Below are 14,178 nucleotides of genomic sequence, written 5' to 3'. Positions count from 1 at the left end.
TACATAAATTTCTTTTTGGTTGGATATACTTTATTGATGGTAATAACAAGGTAGGGCTCTCAAGCTCTGCCTTCTTCAGGGGGTCTGGGATGGAAGCTGTGGTGGATGGGCATTTCTCAGCACTGGGGGATTGAATTGGGACCAACACTCCCCAGCAGCTGACAACCTTTCTTTCTCTCATGCTGTTGCTGGGGCTGGTGGTGCAGGGTCTCTTACTCCTGGGAGGCCTTGTAGACCATAAGGTCCACCACCTTGTAGTAGTCAAATTTATTGTCATACCATGAAATGAGCTTAATGAAATAGTTGTTGAGGGCAATGCCAGCCCCAACATTAAAAGTGGAAAGAGTGGGTATCACTGATAAAGTCACAAGAGACAACCTGGTCCTCAGTATAGTCCAGGATGCCCTTTAGGGGACCTCTGATGCCTGCTTCACACATGATGATGTCATCATTCTTTGTTGCTTTCTCCAGTCATCAGGTCAGATCTGTGATGGACACATTGGACGTGGTGACCTCCTTAAAATTTGCATGACACTTCAGAGTTTACACAATATTTTTACATACCATTCAGCTCCAGGATGACCTTGCCCACCACCTTGGCAGCACTGGTAGATGCAGGGATGAAATTTTGGGCACCCCCATGGCTGTCATGCCACATTTTCCTGGAGGGGCTATCCACAGTCTTCTGGGTGGCATTGAGGGTGTGGATGGTGTTCATGATGCCAAAGTTGTCATGGATAACCTTGGCCAGGGGGGCCAGGAAGTTGGTGGTGCAGGAAGCATTGCTGATGATCTTGAGGGAGTTGTCATGCTTCTCTTAGTTCACACCCATCACAAACATGGGGGCATTGGCTTAAAGGGCAGAGATGATGGCTCTTTTGGTACCACCCTTCCAGTGAGCCCCAGCCTTCTCCATGGTTGTGAAAACACCAGTGGACTCCATAACACATTTAACACCAGCATCACCCCTTTTGATGTTGGTGGGATCTTGCTCCTGGAAGAGAGTAATGGGATTCCCATTGATGACAAGCTTCCCATTCTCAACCTTGATGGTGCCTTTGAACTTGCCATGAGTGGAATCATACTGGAACATGTAGACCATGTAGTTGAGGTCAATGAAGGGGTCACTGATGGCAACAACCTGCACTTTTCCAGAATTTACAGCAGCCCTGATGACCAGGCACCCAATACGGCTAAATCTGTTTACTCCAACCTTCACCATCATGCCTCAGAGATGCATCTGGCACTGTACAAAAAGATGAGGCTGTCAAGCTTGGAGAAGCAGAGAGGTCTTTCACATAAATTTGATGATTGGCTTTCCTATTCTGCAAAGTAAGCTGTTGGAAGGTTTACTGGGGTTGCGTTGAATCTGTTAATCACTTTGGGTAGAATTGACATCTTAACATTGTTTAGTCTTCCAGTCTGTGAACTTGGAATGTCTTTCCATTTATTTAGGTCTTGTTTGATTTCTTTCGGTGAAGTTTCGTAGTTTTCCACGTGGAAGTCCTTTGCATCTCTGGTAAATTTTATTCCTAAATATTTTGTTCTTTGAGTTGTAAATGGAACTGTTGTGAAGGGATTTTTTTTCTTGATTTCCTTTTTAGATGGTTCATCACTAGTGTATAGAAACACTACTGATTTTTTGCATATTGGTCTTGTACCTTACCACTTTACTATTTATTAGCTCTGTAGGATTGGTTGTGGATTTTTCAGGATTTCTGTATCTAAGATCATGCCATCTTCAAATAGGAAAATTTTATTTCTTCTTTTCCAATTCAGAAGCCTTTTATTTCTTTGTCTTGCCTAATTGCTTGGCTAGACTTCTAGTACAATGTTGGGTAACAGTGGTAACACATAAGTCTTGTTACTGATCTTAGAGAGAAAGCTTTCAGTTTTTCACACAGAGTCTGATGTCAGCTGTGGTTCTTCACATATGCCCTTTATAATGTTGAGGAACATTCATAGTTTTCTGAGTGTTTTTATCAAGAAGGGGTGCTGGATTTTATTAAATACATTTTCTGCATCATTTGAAATGATCACCTGTTTTTTCCCCTTTTTTCTAGTAATGCTGTGCATTACATTAATTGATTTTCTTATATTGAACCACTCTCACCTACCTAGGATGAATCCCACTTGATCAGGGTGTATTATTCTTTTAATATACTGTGGGTTTTGGTTTCCTTATGTTAAATCTATATTTATAAGGGATATTGGTCTGTAGTTTTCTTTTCTTGTATCTTTGTCTGGTTTGGTATTAGGATAATGTTGGCCTTTCTCATCTCTCTGGATACAAAATTCTTGGTTAGTAATTGCTATTTATTAGTGTTTTAAATATTGTGTGTTACTGTCTTCTTGCCTCCATGTTTCTAATGAGAAATCAGCAATCTATTAGCACTCTGCTGTATATAAAACATTGCTTTTCTCTTGAAGATTTTAGAACTCTCTTCTTGTCCTTGGCATTCAACGACTTGATGACCATGTTTCTGGGAGTGTTCTCCTCAGGTTTATCCTGTTTGGGATTCGTTGGTCTTCTTGAGTATGCACACTCATGTCTTTCTTTAAATTTGGGAAGTTTTCTGCCATTGTTTCTTTGAATATTCTTTCTGCCCCTTTCTCCCTTTCTTTCCTTCTGCGGCTCCCATAATGTGCATATTGGTACGCTTAATGGGTGCTGAGTTTCTGTTTGAGGTGATGAAAAAGTTTTGGTGATGGATGGTAGCCCAACACTGTGAATGTAGGCAGTGCCATTGAATAGTTCATCTAAAAGTGGTTAAAATAGCAAATTTCATTTAACAATGATGTTAAAAGGAAATAAATAAGGGTATTTAAAGAGTGTTATTGATCAATACTGTCCCTGTAGAGTTTTGCTCCAAAAGCTCTATGATGGTTGCCTTATTGAGTCTCTTGTTTTAGTGAGAAAAAGCAGGATTTTCCTTCTGTCCTATTCATATATGATTTCAGAGAAATGGCGTGGAGCATGTTGGGAGCCAGCAGCCACAGCCTCCATAAGTTTCATTGTGTAGCAACTGGTTCCCAGGACTAGGTGACATGTGGGTGGCATCTCTTCCTACAGTCCACTGTGCTCCCTTTGCGATGTCTGCAAGGAGGGTCAGAAGACTAAACCCACTTACAGGAGCACAGACTGAGGAGATCCTGTGGCCCAGGTCACACCTGCAACTAAAACCCCTGGCCATTTTGGCTTCCAGGAAGAGAGTTATTTTGAGTCATCCTTGGACATACGTTCCTATAAGGCCAATGGTTGACATAGATCCCTGCCAATTGTTTCAGGTATCTGGGACTTTTTTTTCTTCTTAATTTCAATTATTGCAGGATCCAGAGTACCTTTTAGCTAACTTGTTGAACCATTGGAGCAAGTGTCAATAATAAGTACAGGTTTTTCTGTGTCTCTTTGGACTTTGAGCACTTTTAAGGGATCAGTCAATATAGCTGGAAGAGTCAAATTCTGATAAAAGCAGACAAACTTTAAAATAAATAAGCTTCCAAACCCAAGTGAAATCTGGGCTCAAAAGAAATAAATGACCCTGAAACAGATGTCTTTTAAGCCTAAGTGGAACAGCTAAGCTAGACTGTGATTCTTGGTTAATAGGGAGCTTTGTGCACAGTTCATTGCAGAATAAGTGCTGAGAATCAGATGTAGGTTCTGGTCTGAACTCTGCCTCTGAATAGTGAAAAATCAGAGAATGGGCTTAAGGTCTCCAAAGTTTTTTCTTTTAGTACAAATTGTATTATCATGATAAACATAAAAATTTAAGAAAAAACTCTTTTCCTTAAAAGTTATTATTAAAATTTGCAAGTAATGTGTGAACAGAGTTTAGTGAAATAATTCAAACACATTAATAATGTAAATATTCTCTTTGCGCCATGCCATCCCTAAATCTTCTCTCTTTAACAGTAATCTCTGTTATCAGATTAGAACATATCTATTCATACCCTTGAGCCTTTAGCTACAATAGTCACAGAAATGTATCATTAATTTTGATTTTTTTGTGTTTAAACATACTATTATATTGTTTGATAACTTAATTTTTACTGTGTGTGCATATTAACCATTTTATAGGTTCAGTACTTCAAAATTTGACTTACCATCCATTTATGGATCATGAAATGTTTCAAGAGTTGCTACCAACATTAAAAAATAGAAAGAATAGAATTGAATAGGCTAGATCACAGTGTAGATAAAATGGGGGTCATTTTGTACAATTTTGGTGTCAGTTGTATAACTGTGTGTGCACTACAAAATGTATTTTTTCTGAGTTTCAGTATTAAAAAAAGGACACGGACAGCATCGTTGTTTATGTAACCAGCCCCTACCGATGGACACATTCAAACTCTTTTTGGTGTTTTCTTTTATAAACAATACTGCATGAACTTCCTCCACAAGCCTTTTTATTTTGCATGGATGTGAGTATTTGTTCAGAACCTAGAAATAAAAGTTTTGGATTAAAGGATATTTGTAATTGAAAAGTTGAAAACATACTGCCAAATTGGATGAACGAATAAACAAAATGTGGCATAGACACACAATGGAATACTCAGCTGTAAGAAGGAAAGAAGTTCTGATTCATGGAACAACATGCATGAACCTTGAAGACATCATGCTGAGTGAAATAAACCAGACACAAAAGGAAAAATATTGTATAAGTTCACTGATATGAAATAATCAAAATAAGCAAAAATTCATAGAGTCAGAAACTAGTGGGTTACCAGGGGCTGGGATGGGAATAGGGAATGAGAAGTTAAGACTTAGAATGTACAGCGTTCCTACTTGGAATGATGGGAATGTTTTGGTAATGGATACTGATGATGGTAGCAAACACTGTGAATGCAATTAACAGCACTGAATTATATATCTGGATATGGTTGAAAGAGGAAATGTTATATATGTATTTTATGTTAATAGAAAAATTTTTAAAATTCTGTGGAACTTCACTACACTAACAATGAACCATAAGTTAAACCAGGGACTATAGTTAATAGTACAAATGTAAAAATGTGCTTTCATCAATTTAGCAAATAAATTTCATCAATTTATTAACCACAAGGTGTTAATAACAGGGTCGTATAGGAATGAGGGCCTTTAATCCTGCATAGCTTAATGTAATGCTTGCAAAAATCCCAGAGTATATCAAATATATAATAAAAAAGTATTGGCAAAGTTCCTTGAGGAATGGGAGAAAAAATATGGAACTATTAAACTTTACCACCAGCGGAATTTCTGATACTGTGTCAAACATTAGGGACACCCAAATCAATAGGACAAGCCTTTGATCTTGAGGCTTGATTTTGTGAAGCTTATGTATGTAGCAGTGATGCTGAGCCTACCTGTAGGTATGTCTAAGAGTTACTTCTGGAGGACCTCTTTTGTTGCTCAGATGTGGCCTCTCTCTCTCTAAGCCCAACTCTGCAAGTGAAATCTTTGCTCTGCCCACTATGTGGTACATGACATTCTGGGGTGAAAGTCTCCCAGGGTTGAGTCTGACCCTGGCACCATGGAATCAACAATGCCATCCTGACCAAAAGGGGGAAAAGAAATGTAACAAATAAAGTATAAGTGGCTGAGAGAGTTCAAATAGAGTCGAGAGGCTACTGTGGAGGTTACTCTTATGCAAGTTTCAGTTAGACATTGGTACCAGTGATAACTTGCCAAACCCCAGCCAAAACCATTCCAGCCAATCCTAAAGAACACCTAGGGCATTACGTAAGATTCAACAAGGTTTCATCCACTAGGGTAACTTTCCAGAAACCTACAATGTTCAGATGGGTCCCTGGACCAGATAAGTTCTGAAATGCAGAGGGACCAGCCTCTCCAGAACATCAACTAGTTCCATCCCCTTATTATCATATTATCAACAGCCCCTTCCAACATGAATGCTAGAATGGGCATAACCCAAATACCCCTAAAGAATGGGAGAAAGATCAAAGGTGATGGTGGAGTTAGACAGAGAAGGTAGGGTTTAACAAATTAGTATGAGTCCTGAATCATTATACTGATATTTCTTTTTGTCTCTAGTATCTCAGGGCAGTTAGAAGTAAAAACCTAAAATTGTGGAATTATAACCCATACCAAACTCTGAAATTTGTTCTACAACTACTTGTTGCAATGTGCTTTGGAATTTATTGCTTTTTTATATATATGTTATTTTTCACAAAAAAGAAGAAAAAAGTCAGTTTTGATGATAAATGGACAGCTGTGTGATGATTTTGTGAACCGTTGATTGTACACTTTGGATGATTACATGGTGTGTGAATATATAATACACATCAAGGAAAAAAAAAATAATAGGGTAGTGTTTTAGTTTCCTAGGCTGAATAAAGAAAATACCATGGAATGATCTGGCTTAAACAAAGAGAAATTATTTGTTCATGGTTAGGGTCTGGGAAAATGTCCAAATCAAGGCATCACCAAGATGATGCTTTCATCCTGAAGACTGGCTGCCATTTTTCCTTGGCTCCTCTACCACATAGCAAGGCACATGGTGGCATCTGCTGGTCTCTCTCTTCTTTTCTGGGTTTTAGTTGAGTTCAGCTTTTTGCTTCTATTTCTCTTTCTGTCTTGCTTCCACTTATAAAGGACTCCAGTAATAGGGTTGAGACCCAACCTGAATGAAGTGGGCCATGCTTTAACTGAAGTAGCCTCATTAAAAGGTCCCACTTACAATGAGTTCACACCCACAGGCATGGATGAGGTTTAGGAATGCCTTTCTGGGGGTCCATACAGCTCTGAATCATGAGAGTTAGTAATAGGAATCTTGTATTTTCTACATGATTATTCTGAAAACCCACAACTTCTCTAATAAAAAAAAGTACTGTCAAACTGCTCTCCCCAAGCTTTACAAATTTATATGTCACATTATAATGTTCATATTCCCACACCTTCAGTGTTGCTCGATATTAGCAATGTTTAAAAATTTTGCTTCTCTGAAGATTGAAAAATATCTTATTATTGTTTCAGTTTGCAATTATCTTGTTAATAGTGAACTAGAACATCTTAATTCAACTGGCCTTTTTATTTCATGATCCCCCAATTCCCTGTTTATAATTTTTGGCTGTTTTTCTTTTATGCAATTTTTTATATAGAGCAAATAATAATGCTTTCTCTGTTGTATATGCTGTAAATATTTTCCCCTACCTTTTTGCTTGTCTCTCATGTTGTTTTAATGTACTTTATAAAACAGAATTATTAATTTTTGTATTGTTAAATTTATCTTTGCCTTTTTGGATTTGGCATTATTTTTCTTTCTTGTTTAGAAGGCCTTCTGTCACTATCGAATAGTCCTATATTCTATTCAATACATTTTATGCGATTGTTTCATATTTACTTCTGCATTGCACCTGCAATCTATTTTCGTATACAGTCCAAGGAAGAATCTAATTTTAATTCCCCCCTCAAATAGAAAGCTGTCATATTGAATAGCTCATATTTTATCATTGTTCAAAGTTTCATCTATCTTCTACTAGAGTCTTATATGTAAAGTTTTTACTATCCCATTTGTCCATATCTACACTAAGTACTATATTTTCATTGTGTACTCTGATATCTGATAAGGTTTTCCTCTATTATCGTTTTTTTCTTTTTAATTTTCTTGGCTCATCTTAAACAGTTTTTCTTCCAGAGGAATACTGAAATCAACTTGTTAAATTGGGATTGCCTTCAATTTAAGGATTAGGCTTGAATATCTGATAACTTTAAATTCTTGAGTCCTCCCATCCTGATTAGAAATCTGTCTCCATTTATTTGAATTTCCATTGTATTCTTCTAAGTTTATTTTTGCTGTATTTCAGTTTCCATTGATACTATGAATATGACATATGGGATTTTCTGGGTTACATTTTTGAATTGGTCATTGCTTATTTACAGGAAAGCTATTAATTTTTAAAATGCAGTTTTACTGAGATATATTCCCATACCATACAAATCACCCAAAGAATAGAATCATTGGCTCCTAGTATCATCACATAGTTGTACTTACATCCCCAAGATCAATTTTGGAACATTTTTTTACTCCAGAAAAGAAATAAACATGAAAAAGAAAATCAAAATCTTCCGATACCCCTTATCCCCTCCCATTATTGACCCATATTGGTGTGATACATGTTACTTTTGATGAAAGAATATCAAATATTACTGTTAACTATAGTCTATAGTTTGAAATAGGCACATTTTCTTACATACCCTTCTATTATTAAGTCCTTATAATAGTGTTGGACATTTGTTTATGAAAGTACAAGTATTAATTTTCTGATGTACTTTCTCTGGCAACCTTATTAAACTGTAAAAAATTACATCTAATAGTTTATTTTTTATTTTTTAGTTAATCAACTATATTATCTGAAAGTAGTGGCTTTTTTTCTCTAGTTTTAAAAATGTATGTTGTCTTTATCTTATCTTTTTGAGTAAATAGCATAATGCAGAATGCTACCATGATAAATTGCATTCTTATCTTGCTCTTGATTCTAATGGGAATGTTTTTCTTTTTTTGAGGAGATATCACTAATGTTGGGAATGGTTTTAAGTTTCAATATCAGTATGGTTTTCTTTAATTTGTTTTGTAGGTATACTTTGTCAAATCAAGAGAGTTTCTATCTGTCATGTTCAGGTTCATGTGTCAACTTGGCCAAGGTGTACCTGTTTGTCTGGTTGGGCAAGTGCTGGCCTGTCTGTTGTGATGAGGACATTTCATAGAATTAAATCATGATCATGTGAGCTGCATCCACAGCTGATTCCATTTGTAATCAGCCAAGGGGAGTGTCTTCTCCAATGAGTGATGCTTTAATCTAATCACTGGAAGCCTTTTAAGGAGGCTTCAGAAGAGACAGGCTCTCTTCCTGCTTTGGCCAGTGAGCCTCTCCTGTGGAGTTCATCCAGATGCTCCATTGGAATCGTTGGCTTCACAGCCTGCCCTGTGGATTGTGGACTCTGTGTTCCCACAGTTACATGAGACACTGTATATATTTATATAAAATATAAATTTTATATTTGTGAATGTTTCCTGTTGATTCTGTTTCTCGAGAGAACTCTAACTAATACAGTATCTTAGTTCGTTAATATTTTTCTTTTAATTTGGAATGGATATGAATTTAACAGATACTTTACTGGCAACTATCAAGAGAATTATGTGTCCTTTTTTATATAGTTTATTAATGTAGTGAATTGTTTTAATCATTGTTGTAATGGTGACCATTCATCCATTCCTGGAAAAATCCCTATTTGGTCATGATTCTTTTGCTATTGATTTTTAACTTCATTGCACTGTGATAAGACAACATAGTCAGTGTGATTTTAGACCTGGGAAATTTGCTAATATTTACATTGTGGTCCAACATATGCTCAATTTCCATAAATATTCTGTAGACACTTCTCGAGAATCTTGTAGTTGTTTGGTGAAGTGTTTTATTTATATTAATTGGGCCAGGTTGGGCTAATTATGTTGTTTTTGTTTTCTAATCTCCCTATCTGAGCATTGGATATTGTATATGAAAAACTACAGTGAAAATTTGAGATTTAATATAATGCTGTCTTCCTCAAGAGAGGATTTAAAGTTGCTTCTGGCAGTCATGTAGAGATACTAACATTCCAGGATTATCTTCATCCAATTTAAAAAATTTAGATGATTTAAAGCTGGGTTTTGGTCCCTGCTAGGGCCAGTTTTCTTCATTCTCTCTTACTCTGAAGGTGTGATTTTAGCATCCCAAATCAAAGTGTGGGGTTTATACATCTCCAATCTTAGTAGGCACTAGATTACCACTTTTCCTTCCCAGCACCATGAGATCGTCAAAAACACTGCTCAACTTCTTGGCCTCTCAGCTGCCTTTTCAGAATCAGCAGATACCCCCAGAGGAAATAGGCTGTAGCACACCTCGGTGTTCCCCTCTTCTTCTCAATCTCAGTCTTGTAAGTCCTCACTGCCTTTTTAGCTTTTTAGTGTTTTAAGGAAATTAGTTTTACATTTTGCCAGGCTTTCCAGCCATCCTCAGCTGGAGTTGTTCTGAATTCTTGAGACCTCCATTATATTTCTGGATTATAGTCAATAGCATGGTAGAATTTTAATTAAGTGAATTAAATTAGTAAAATTGATATAAAATTTTCTTTTTCGTGGGTGTGCTGTACTTGCTGGGATTATGCCAAATTCATAGAATTGAGTTTGGAGGCTTACCATAAGTTCCCACCTTGGAATAATTTATGAAATATATGTTAGATGTTTCTTAATGATATAACAAAATATCCATAAAATTACTTGGGCTTCGATAAATCCCAGAGTAATCTGAACAGTGAGCCAAAAAGTATTTGCAAAGTCCCCTTGTGGGAACGACGAGAAAGGCGGAAAATTCAACTTTGCCATGTGGAGAATTCCTGATATTCTCACAAGCAGTGGGGACGACCAAAGCTATAGGTCGAGCCCTCAATCTTGGGATTTGTTCATATGAAATTTATACCTGCAAAGGATAGCCTAAGCCTATTAAAATTAGGCCTGATTCACCCCTAGAGAACCTCTTTTGTTGCTCAGATGTGACCTCTCTCTCTCAGCCAACACAACAAGCAAACTCACTGCTCTCCATCACTCTATGTGGGACGTTACTCCCAGGGGTATAAACCTTCCTGGCAACGTGGGACAGAAATCCTACAGTGAGCTGGGACTCAGCATCAAGGGATTGAGAAAACCTTCTTGACCAAAAGGGGGAAGAGAGAAATGAGAGAAAATAAAGTGCCAATGGCTGGGAGATTTCAAACAGAGTAGAGAGGTTATCCTGGAGGTTATTCTTATGCATTATATAAATATCACCTTTTTAGTTAAGGTATATTGGAGAGGCTGGAGGGAAGTGCCTGAAAATGTAGGGCTGTGTTCCAGTAGCCATGTTTCTTGAAGATGATTGTATAATGATATAGCTTTCACAGTGTGACTGTGATTGTGAAAACCTTGTATCTGATGTTCCTTTTATCTACTTTATGGACAAACAAGTAAAACATATGCATTAAAAGTAAATAAATAATAGGGGGAACAAATGTCAAAATAAATTTAGTGGATTGAAATGCTAGTGATCAATGAAAGGGAGGGGAAGGGGTATGGTATGTATGAATTTTTTTTCTGAATTGATGCAAATATTCTAAGAAATGATCATGATGATGAATATACAACAATGTGATGATATTGTGAGTTATTGATTGTATTTCAAGAATGGAATGATCATATGGTAAGAATGTTCATGTTTGTATGTTGTTAGGTTTAAAAAATAAATCAATTAATTAAAAAAAGAAAAAAGTTTAAAAAAATTACTTGGGCTTGAATTTTTTTTTAAGTGGATGAATGTTTGACTACTTTCTCAATTTTCCTTCAGTGTTTTGGGATAAGGTATTAAAAAATGTTTCTTTAAGACAATTAAAAAAGGTAACTTCCTAGGAAACTATCAATTTCATCTAGGTTTTAAATTTATTGACATAAATTATGCTTAATAGACTACTATAACTTTTCATATCAATAGTTTTCCCATTTGCTTTTCCTATTATGATTATTAATGTCTTCTTAATTATTTTCTTAACAAGTAGTCAAAGAGTATATCTAAAAAGTCAAATTTTGGATTTATTGATAAAATATACTGCATTATTTTTCTTATAAATTTCTGGTTTTTATCTTTACTATTTATAATTTTCCACTTTCCAGTTTTAAGGTTTCTTTGCCATTATATTTATGACTTCTTGTATGATTAGTTCCTTTATTCTTTATTAATTTTTGCTGTAGTAAAATATAACACTTTAGCCATTTTAAATAATTTAGTGACATTAATTACATCTAAAATGTTGTTTTACCATCACTACTGTCTGTTTTCAAAATATTTCATCATCTGTTCATTGCTAATGTATAGATATACAACAGTTTAATTTTTTTTGTTCTGCAACTTTGCTGAGTCTGTTTATTAGTTCTGACAACTATTTTGCATGTGATTATTTAAGGTTTTCTATATACAAGATCATGGTATCTCTGAACAAAGATAGATTTAATTCTACTTTTCCAATCTGGGTCTCTTTTCTCCCTTCCCTTCCTTTCCTTTTTCTCTCTGCCTAATTGCTCGGGATAGAACTTCTAATATTATGTTGAATAGAAATGGCAAGAGCAAACATTCTTGGCTTGTCCCTAATCTTAGGGAAAAAATGTTCAGTTTTTCACCATTGTGTGCGATGTTAGCTATGAGATTTTTATATATGAATTTCTTTATCATGTTGGGGAAGTTCCCTTCTATTCCTAGTTTACTGAATGTTTTTTAAAATTCATGAAGTGGGGTGGGCCATGGTGGCTCAGCAGGCAGAATTCTCACCTGCCATGCCGGAGACCCAGGTTCGATTCCTGGTGCCTGCCCATGCAAAAAAAAAAAAAAAAAAATCATGAAGTGGCCTTGTATTTTTGTCTAATACCTTTTCTGCATCAATTGAGATGCTTATGGTGCTTTTTTCCCTTTATTCCATTAATGTGATGCATTTCACTGATTGTTTTTTGTACGGTGAACCACTCTTGCATTGCTGGAATAAATCCTACTTGGTGATGGCGGATAATGCTTTCAATATAATGTTGGATTCTGTTTGCTAGCATTTTTGCTGAGTACTTTTGCATCTATATTTATAAGGAACATTGTTCTGTAGTTTTATTTTCTTGAGGTGTCTTCATCTGTCTTTGGTTTGAGAGTGATGCTGACCATATAGAATGAGTTAGTTAAGTGTTCCTTCCTGTTAAATTTTTTTGGGGGAATTTGAAAAGGATGTTGTTGTTAATTCTTCTTTAAATGTTTAGTAGAATTCACCAATGAGTCCTTCCCATTCCAGACTTTACTTTGTGGAAGGTGTTTCTCAAAAAAATTTTTTATTGTAGAAACATATATACAGCTAAATATTTCTCATCTTAACCCTTTCCAGGAGTACAATTACATTCACAGTATTGTGACACCATCACCAAGATACATTACTTTAGCTTTTTCATGACCTCAGACAGAAACTCCGCACCTATTAGGCAATATCTCTCTCTTCCCCTCCACCACCCCTGGTGACCTACTATCTGCTATCTGTCCCTATGAAATTTACTTATTCTAGGTATTTCATGTTATCAAAAATATCCAATATTTGTCATTTTGTTTCTGGTTTATTTCACACAGTTTATTTTCAGGGAGAACCCATGTTGTCACATGCATCAGAACTTCATTCCTTTTTATTGCTGAATGATATCCCATTATATGGATATACCACATTTTGTTTATCCATTCATCTGTTGCTTGGGGTGCTTCCACATTTTGACTATTGTGATAATGTAACTATAAACGTTTCTCAACAGTTATCCTTTGTCCTGGATGTTTTTTTTTTAATTTGCCAGGTAGCACCCAATGCTTTTCTGCCCTTAGTAGATTCCAAATTAGGTGAAACAAAGGTAGTATTTTGCATCTGCTCTTCAGGTTACCACCAAACAGGTTAGAACATACATGTACACTAGTTTGTCAACAAGGTCTGTTATGTTCCCTTTGGAACCAGGGGCTCCCTCTCGAACAGTGGCTACCATCTTGCAGCCTGCCTCTTAGCCAGGGGCATGGCATGAGATGAAGGCAAGTAAAATGCCTAAAGCTCTTTCACTGTTTTAAAATTGCCTTTTTTTTTTTTATTCTGCATTTGCTTCTATGCTATAAACCTTTGACTGTTTTTCCAGAGATCTGGCAAAGTTTGTTCTGACGATTTCTTTTTCAGTGTTTCTGTAGAGGGACAGAAGTTTGAAGGTGCTAACTCACCATTTTTCTGATGCCACTTTTGTTTAGTTCACCTGAAAATACTTCTAAGTTGGAAATACTCATATACACAGAAGTAGAGACATTGTTATAATGTATCTCTGATCACCCAGTTTTAACAGCCATCAACTTTCCGCTGTCCTTGTTTCATTTCTAACCAGACTTTTGTTTTTTCAATATGGAGTATTTTAAAGAAAATGCCAGATATCATATTACTTCACCCTTAAATACTTCCATTTATATCGCTAACAGATAATGACTTTTTTTGTTGGTGTGTTCAACATAACCATAAGTTCACTTATTTTGGCTCTCTCCAGTTTTATAATATTTGAAATTATGATTACTTATTGCTCTTTGAGTATTTTTATGGCCACATACCACAGAATTTCATATGTAGTTTTC

General features: G+C 36.0%; 1 pseudogene; it reads right to left on the bottom strand.

Annotated features, from left to right (window-relative positions):
• Nucleotides 1–212: 212 nt before the first annotated feature.
• Nucleotides 213–1,222, bottom strand: LOC143689687 (glyceraldehyde-3-phosphate dehydrogenase-like; annotated as a pseudogene).
• Between the last annotated feature and the right edge of the window lie 12,956 nt (nt 1,223–14,178).

This window comes from Tamandua tetradactyla, chromosome 7 (assembly GCF_023851605.1).
Source record: "Tamandua tetradactyla isolate mTamTet1 chromosome 7, mTamTet1.pri, whole genome shotgun sequence".
Taxonomy (NCBI): Eukaryota; Metazoa; Chordata; class Mammalia; order Pilosa; family Myrmecophagidae; genus Tamandua; species Tamandua tetradactyla.
Note: the sequence above shows the minus strand (reverse complement) of the source record. Positions and strands in the feature narration are given on the sequence as shown.